The sequence below is a fragment of the Elephantulus edwardii genome, unplaced genomic scaffold (genome assembly GCF_000299155.1).
Source record: "Elephantulus edwardii isolate Elephantulus edwardi_28Jun2011 unplaced genomic scaffold, EleEdw1.0 scaffold00108, whole genome shotgun sequence".
Classification (NCBI taxonomy): Eukaryota; Metazoa; Chordata; class Mammalia; order Macroscelidea; family Macroscelididae; genus Elephantulus; species Elephantulus edwardii.
In genome coordinates, this window is record NW_006399858.1 from 6804354 (window position 1) to 6813314 (window position 8961).

Below are 8961 nucleotides of genomic sequence, written 5' to 3' on the forward strand. Positions count from 1 at the left end.
AACTGCTGTCAAGTCGATTCCGACTTAGAGGATATTTAGGGGGGAAAAAATCACTCTTGTGGCATAGTCTGTAGAGTTGAAGTGCTAAGCATCTTTCTGGTAGTTTAAATCCACTCGTGGTTCTACTAGAGAAAGACGGGCAGTCTCCTCCAGTGTGATTTACACCAAAAACTCATTGTGAGTAGATTCAGACTTGATGGTAATAAAAGTTGAGAAAATGACAGTCTGAGCTTTGTTGATACTCTTTTCCAACTTTTGTATTTGCACTTTTCAATGAAAAAATATTATAAAAATGATAAAAATTATAAAATTATAATTTTAAATTAACTTCAAATTTTTTATCACAACATTGTAGTTCTATGTATCCATGCTCAAATATGTAATTAAAATGAATATCAAACACTAAATAAAGCCAAAAGAGTTTTAGAGGGGAAATATCAGCAGCAGAGTAGGAACTTACGGAGAGATGAGTTATAGAAGTCATTTATCACTGGTTTCTTCAATTTTACCATTTGACAATACAGAGCTAAAAAGTTTAAAAGTGTAAAAGAAAAAATATATAGGTAAAATAACATCAGAAATAAGGCATTAAATATTTCTACCATAATGGAAAATTTAAATTTTCTTTTAAAAATATCTATATTTCACATTCAAATATAACTATTGAAGCTTTGTTTTTTTAAAAGTTCATGTAGCATAAACTCTTTATTTTATGGATAAGAAACCTAAAATTCCGTGTCACAAAATACTTGCTCAAAGTCCCATATACAGTTCCTAGTAGAGTTAGAACAATATTTGGGTCCTCTAATCTCCAGTGAGAATTTTAGTTTCTATAAGAATGTAAGGTGCAAAAAGGGGACAAAAAAAGCCCAAAACCCTTCATTTGTTTTTATAACCCAGCCCAAAGACACTCTGTTATAATAAACTTTCTTTGACTAATAAATTTTCAGTCACTAGCTGAGTCAACAGCTCAGTAGTTAAAAATGTTAGGTTGTTTTGGTTTTCTTTTACATAGCTTGGAGATTAGATAATTGCTAATGACATTAACTAGTAAACATTGACCTGTATATTCATGAAATAAGAACTTGGGCAGGCACTTAATTTTTTATTTAACCTTTTTAGGACATATATTTAAGTCTGAATATATTATAAGTCATACATATAGTTTACTAATTAAAGAATATTGACAAAGGTATGAAAAGCATTTTTAAAAAAGAAATAATTTGAAAAACCAACTGTGTATAGCTGGCTACTTTTGTTCCCATGCTGCTTGAAACAAAATTCCTTTGATTAAATATTGTTCACCAATTGTTGACAATTGCCTGAGAGATACTGGTAAATTCTTTGGCATTAAATATCAATGTTGCTGTTGTTGTTGTTGTTATGTGCTGTTGAGTCGCTTGCGACTCATAGCGACCCTATGTACAACAGCCCTAAACTCTGCTCTGTCCTGTGCCAATTGCGCTGTCTCTGACACTCCCATCCCAATTATCCCAGTCACTGAATCAATCCACCTCATAGAGGGCCTTCCTCTCCTGCGCTGTTCCTCCATCCTCCCAAGCATGATGTCCTTTTCCAAGGACCGGTCTCTCCTCACAACATGTCCAAAGTATGTTAGACGGAGCCTCAGAATCCTTGCCTCCAAGGAGCCACCTGGTTTAACCCTTTCCAGGACAAATCTGTTTGTTTTCCTAGCAGTCCATGGTATTCTCAATACTTTTCTCCAGCACCACTGCTCAAAGGCACCAATTCTCCTTCTATCCTCCTTGGTCATTGTCCAACTCGCTGATCCATAACAAGTGATTGCGAAGATCATGGCCTGTATCAAATGCACCTTAGTCTCCAGAGAGACACCATTACATTTCAGTACTTTGGAGAGGTCCCTAACAGCAGACTTTCCCATGGCAATGCACCTTTTAATTTCCTGGCTACTGGTGCCAAGACTGTTGACTATGGAGCCAAGCAAACTAAAGCTGTGTACAATCTCAATCTCTTCACCATCCATCCTGATACTGCCAATTGGTCCACTGGTGAGAATCTTTGTCTTCTTGACATTGAGCCTCAATCCATATTGGAGGCTGCAGTCCTTGACCCTCTGCTGCAGGTGCTTTAGGTCCTCTTCAGTTTCAGCAAGCAGGGTTGTGTCATCTGCATAACGCAGATCAATATTCAAGAAAATCTTATGCTTGATGAAATTTATGTGTTAACTTTTTCAAGACTACTAATGCCTGCTGCTCTGGGGACGTAGTTCATTGTCAGTGGCGATCTAATGGCCCCACCTCACAGGCAGTTCGAATCCACCAGCAGTTTAATGGAATAAAGAGAAGCAAGTTCTTCCAATTCAATTTACAGACTAGGAAACCTAAGGGAAAGTCAGCTATGAGAGTTCAAACTTGACAGCCTGAGTTAGTTAATACCAATTGCTGTTGTTATTGTTAGGTTCCACTGTGTGGAACCTAACAATAGATTGAAACCTTGCCCTACCCTCTTCTGTCCTGTCTCCATCATCTCAATCTCATTGTTGTAATCATGTGCCAATCCATCTCCTTGAACGTCTTTCTCACTTTTAGTAACCGTCTACCTTCCCCAAATGTGATGTCTTTTTCCAAGGACATAACGCGCCCTGAGAACATTCACAAAATATGTGATATGAAATTTCACCAGCCTTGCTTCTAAGAAACATCCTAGTTATGCTACTTACAAGACAGATTAGTCTGTTTCTTTGTAAGTTCATCGTATATCCGATATTTTTTATGAACAGTACAATTCAAAGACATAAGTAATTCTTTGATCTTCCTTTTTTATTGTACAACTTTCACATGAAGAGAAAACAATTAAAATACTATGTTTTGGATCAGCTGTACTTTGGTATTTAAACCAACGTCTTTGCTCTTTAGCAATTTAAGGGATCATTAATAGCAGCTTTGCCCAATGAACAAGTCTTTTGATTTCTTGACTGCTGCTACCATGAATATTAATTGTGCATATAAACAAAATTAATTAATTGACTACTTTAATCTTTTCTCCACCTATCATGATGTTGTTTACTGCTCCAGTAATGATAATTTTTGTTTTATTGATGTTGAGATTTAATCCATATTGTAGGATATAGTCTTTGATAAAGACAATGCAATAACTTAAACCATCATCTGTCAATTTATTGTACAGTGTTGGCTTGCTTATTCTTGTGATGCTGGATGCTGGAAGCTAAGGAACTTGTGTTTCAAATACAAGAAGGATCACCTGTAACAGACAAGCTTCATTGGAGCTTCCAGATTTGACAGGGTAGGAAGCAAGATTGGTCATCCACTTCTGAAATGATTAGCTAGTGAAAACCTCAATAATAGCAGCTGAACATTGTCTAATACAGCCCCAGATACTTAGCCTCTCATATTGGAAGGCACTCAAAATACAACTGGAGTAGAGTTTTCTCCTTAAAATAGAGTCCACCTTAATGACATTAATGAAACCAAACTGTTCAGGACACCCATACGTTGATGTGGCAGGACTCAAAATGAGGAGAAATAGCTACCAATATTCACTAAGAATCAGAATGTAAGTGAAGCAACACACATACCTAGGAAAATTGGATGTTGTAAAAAATGAAATGGAAAGCATACAAATTCCTAGATAGGCATTATCGTGTTGTGTACTGTCAAGTCAGAACCAACCAGTAACTGACCCTCTAGCAGATTTTCAGAGACTGTAAATCACACAGGAAGAGATTGTCTGTTCTTCTCCCACAGAGCGGCTGGTTGATTCAAACTGCTTGCCTTTTGGATGGCAGTGCAGGAGTTGAAATGGGATAGTAATGACCATTTTGAATTGGACAGTCATATGGTCTACTATGCAATGAATGAAAAAGTAGAAAAGAATGACATCAAATTCATTATCAAGAAGAACAATTTTAACATCTATTTTGAAATAATTATGTGATAAGAATCCTATTGTAAACAGCTAAAGAAAAGTTTAACATACAGATAGAATATTTCTTGCATGGTTTACAAGGTTGAGAAGGGAAAGCGAAGTAATAAAAACTAATGCAAAGATAAGTTGGGTGAAGAAAAAGGCAATATACAATAAAGAGTTGATTAGATGTTGTCATTAATTAATTACATTAATTGCATTAATTAAATGTAACTAATGTTATAAAGTCAAGAAGTAATAAATGCAACCTTGGATGCACTTGCTAATCCATGTCAGAAAATTTGGAGAACAGATGTCTGGCCAATGGATTGGAAGAGATTCAGATTTGTTCCCATTCTCAAGAATGGTGATCTAACTGAATGTTATCATTAATATCACGTGCAAGCAAAATACTGCTGAAAATAATTTAAAAATAATTAGAACAGTACATAGATAAGGAATTGCCAGAAGTTCAAGCAGGATTTAAAAGAAGCTGTGGCCTAGGGATATCATTGCTGATGTGAGATGGATCCTGGCTGAAAGTACAGAATATTGGAAGAATGTCTATTTATATTTTATTGGCTTTGCATTTTAAAATACATAAAATATATTTGACTGTGTAGATCATTACAAGTTATGGCTGACATTGAAAAGAATGAGAGTCCCGTAATTGTGCTCAGGTGAAACCTATACCAGGACTGGGAGGCTGTTGTGTGAACTAAGCAAGGGAACATTGTTGTTGTTGTTGTTAAGTGCCATCGAGTCATAGACAACTCATAGCAACCCTAAAGACCTGAACTTGTATAACTTCCATTGTTTCTCCACGTTCATAGAGTTTCTGGAGGCAAGATATTTTGGAAGTAGATGCCACTCCTACAAGGTTTAAAATTAAGAAGGGAGTGCATTAGGGTTGTATTCTTTCTCTATAGCTATTCAATCTGTATGCTGAGCAAATTATCTGAGAAGCTGGATTCTATGAAGAGGAATGTGGCACCATGATGAGAGGGAGACTCATCAATAACCTGCATTATGCAGATGACACAACCATGCTTGCTGAAAGTGAGGAGGACTTGAAGCAGTTGCTGCAGAAGATCAAAGAATACAGCTTTCAATATGGATTGCATCTCAATGTCAAGAAAACAAAAATTCTTACCACTGGACCAATAGGCAATATCATGATAAATAGAGATTCATACTGTCAACAACTCCATCTTACTTGGATCCACCATTAACACCCTTGGTACCAGCAGTCAGGAAATCAAGAGATGTATTGGGCTGGGAAAATCTGCAGTTAGGAACCTCTCCAAAATCCAGGCCATGGTCTTTATGATCACTTGCTAAGCATCTGAGAATTGGACAATGAATAAGGATGACAGAAGAACACCCCATGGACTGCCAAAAGAACTAACAATTATGTCTTGAAGAGGGTGAAGCCAGAGTGTTCATTGGAGGCAAAGATAATAAGGCTTTGCCTCACATATTTTGGGCATGTTGCTAGGAGAGGCTATTCCTAGGAGAGGGACATGATGCTCAGAAAGGTAGAGAGTTGGCAAAGGAAAGGAAGACACTCAACCAGGTGTATTGACATGGTAACTGCTGCAATGGGCTGTAATGAGTCAGGAATTGTGAGGCTGGCCCAGGATAGGATCTGTTGTTCATAGGGTCACTATGAGTTGTACTTGAATTGATGACACCTAAAACAATGTTATAAAGCAAATTTTATAAATGTATTTAGGAATGAATAAAAAAACACTATTGTTTGTGAACTTTTACTCAAATTAAATGTAAAATGAATAAGAAAAAAGAATTCATCCTAAGGTACAGTACTTTCAATGGTAGTATAATGTACATAGCAGAAAGTGTTCACAAATACTTTATATGCATCAGAGAGCTGGACAATGACTAAGGATGACAGAAGAAAAAGAATAGATGCCTTTGAATTATGATGCTGGAAAAGAGTCTTGAATATGTCATGAACCTCCAAGAAAACAAATAGGTCAGTCTTAGAGAAGGTGAAAACAAGTTTTTCTCCTTGGAAGCTAGAATTTTGAAGCTCGGTCTCACATACTTTTGGCATGTGGCTCGGAGGAATTGGTCCTTGGATAAGGACAGCATGTTTAGAAGGGTAGAGGGACAGCGCAAAAGAGGAAGACTCTAAATGAGATGAATTGATATAGTAACTGGGACAATGGGGTTTGGTGTGTTAGAATTAGTGAGATTGGCTCAGAACAAGGCAGATTTCAGAGCTGCTGTACATAGGGTAACTATGGGTCACAGGCGACTCGATGGCTAATGAAAACAATGACAATGCTAAAAATGAACAAATAGAAAGTTTTAACCAAATTCCACAGCTTGAATTTGATCAAACATGCAGTCAAGATACATTGATCATTAATAGTGACTGGAGCCAAAATTGTAACAGAGAAGTTTCAGTGGTTGGAAAATACAGTCTTAGTAATATAAATGATAGCAGAGATCATATAAAAGTGAATAGAATGTACCAGGAATTGTCAAAAGAACAAACAAACCTGTTTGGAGAAAAAGTACAATCAAGGTTCTCCTTAGAAACAAGAATGTTGAAATATTGTCTCACATACTTTAAACTTCTTGTCAGCAACTATCAGTCCTTGGAAAAAGATTTCATGCAAGTAAAAGTAAGGATCAATGAAAGAGAGATTGATCAAGGATATGGACTGATACATGGATTCCAATGATGAGACTGACTGTTGATGTAAATGGTGAAGATGGAACAGAATAAGGCACGGTTTCAAACTGTTGTTCAGAGAGTCACTATGAGTTGTAGTCAACTCAATGGCATCTTACAACAACAACAGTGATTTGTTCATCATAAATACAGTTACTAAAAATCAGAAATGGCAGCTATACACATGGACTTCACGAAATGGAATACATCAGAATCAAATCAACTATATCTGTGGAAAGAGGCAATGGAGAAGCTCAATTATCATTAATCAGCATAAATCCAAGAGTCAAGTGTGGAAAAGACTATCAATTGCTCATTTACAAGTTTAAGTTAAAACTGAAGAAAATGAAAACCAATTCACAAGAGACTCCATACAAACTTGCGTATATCCCACCTAAACTTAGAGACTATCTTAAGAAAAGATTTGACATAATGAACACTAATGGAAGAAGACCAAAGGAGTTCGGGTAATATCAAAGACATTGAACATCAAAGACAGAAGGCAAGAAAGAAAAGGAAAAATAAAAATGAATGTCAGAATAGACTCTGAAACTTATTAACCAACAAAAACAAACTAAAAAAAAATGCAATTATGAAGAGAGAACAGAATATTTCAAAGGATAGCTTAAGAAGACAAATCAAAGAAGTTGAAAAAACAAAGACAGATAATGAAATGGGTGAAAACTTGAAGTTAGAAAACTAAAAGGGAAGAACACTCTGAGTATTTCTAAAGTTGAAAGAATCAAAGAAAAAAATTCAACCTCAGGTTACAATAGTGAAGGCTTTTATGGGCAAAATATTGGACAGCACAAGAAACATCAAAAGATGAGGGAAGATTGTTTCCAGCTCTTTGGTATTATAAATAATACTACAATAAATATCAATGTAAATATGTTATTTTCTGTTGCAGTTCTTATTTAATTTTTGGGAAGAAGTTTTGTTTTTGTTGTGATTTGAGTTAAGGTTTATAAAGCAAATTATTTTTTATTCCACCGTTTATATATATTTTGTTTGAGAACATCAATTTACATCCCCATAAGGTAATCACATATTCACCATAACTCCCTGTAATTCTGAGTAGCATAGTTGCCCATGACAATATATCATTTAATTGACTTTATTTTTTAGATATTTAAGCTATTTATTTGCATACAACCATTCATGTACATTGTGTTTCATGTATCTACATTATGTTTTATGCAGACTTTCGTATGTATTGTATTTTATATAATTAATTACTATTGGCTTATGCCTATCACCACCCTATTTTTTCAAGTCTCCATTGAATCTTTGCTATTCCTTCACTCCCCCATCTGCCCACTAACCTCTATTCCAATTATCACCTTCTATCATAGTAATTTCCCGCCTTCCCCTTTTCCCACTTCATTTTCCTGTTTCCCTTCCCCTTTTGAACATTTGTGCACATCAATTATCCTTCTATTTTTACAATAATTTCTTGTGCAGTATTTGACCTTATGAGAGAGTTCTTTCAGCCAGTATAGTGCTCTCTAGACTCTCCCATGTTGTATAATATTTTATGGAATTGTTCCTTTTGCTGCATAGTATTCCATTTTGTGAATGTACCACAATTTCTCAATTTATTCATTTGTTGATTGGCATTTGGACTATTTAATCTTCTTGAAATTGTGAATAACACTACAATGAACATTGATGTATATATCTCCCTTTGTGTCTCAGTTCTGATATCCTTGGTGTATATTCCTAACTGTTAGATTTCTGTGTTCAGCTTTTAAAGAAAACACCAAATTGCCTTCCAGAATGATCACAACATTTTACAATTCCACCAGCAGTGCATGAGAATTCCAAGTTCTCAGCATCCTCTCCAACATTTATTTCTTGCTGTCCTGTTAAACTTTGCTACTGCTACTGGGGAGAGAAGGTATCTCATTTTTGTTTTTATTTGTATCTCTCTGATTTCCAGTGATTCAGAACATTTCTTCATGTATTTGTATTCCTTTAGTTCTTATTTCCTTGGGATACATTTACAGTAGTGGGATTGTTGAATCAAATGATATGTCTATTCTCAATTTACAAGAAAGCACCAAGCTGCTTTCCATATTGGTTATATCATTTTACGTTCTCCTCAACAGTGTGTGAAATTCCAGTCTTTCCACAGCCTCACCAGTATTTAGTGTTTGAAATCCTGAACTTTGCTGTTGTTACTTGAGTGCGATGATATCCCATGTTTGTTTTGATTTGTATATTTCAATAGCTAATGATCTTGAACATTTCTTCATGTATTTGTTGGCCAACTGAATATCTTGTTAGGTAGTGTCTCTTCAAGTCCTTTGCCCATTTTGTAGTTTGGTTATTTTTCCTTTTTTTTTTTT

At 35.5% G+C, this 8961-nt stretch overlaps 1 protein-coding gene across 1 annotated transcript in view; it reads left to right on the forward strand.

Annotated features, from left to right (window-relative positions):
• PRUNE2 (prune homolog 2 (Drosophila)) overlaps positions 1-8961 on the forward strand; it is a 435757-nt gene that overhangs the window by 63716 nt on the left and 363080 nt on the right. The window lies entirely within an intron of this gene.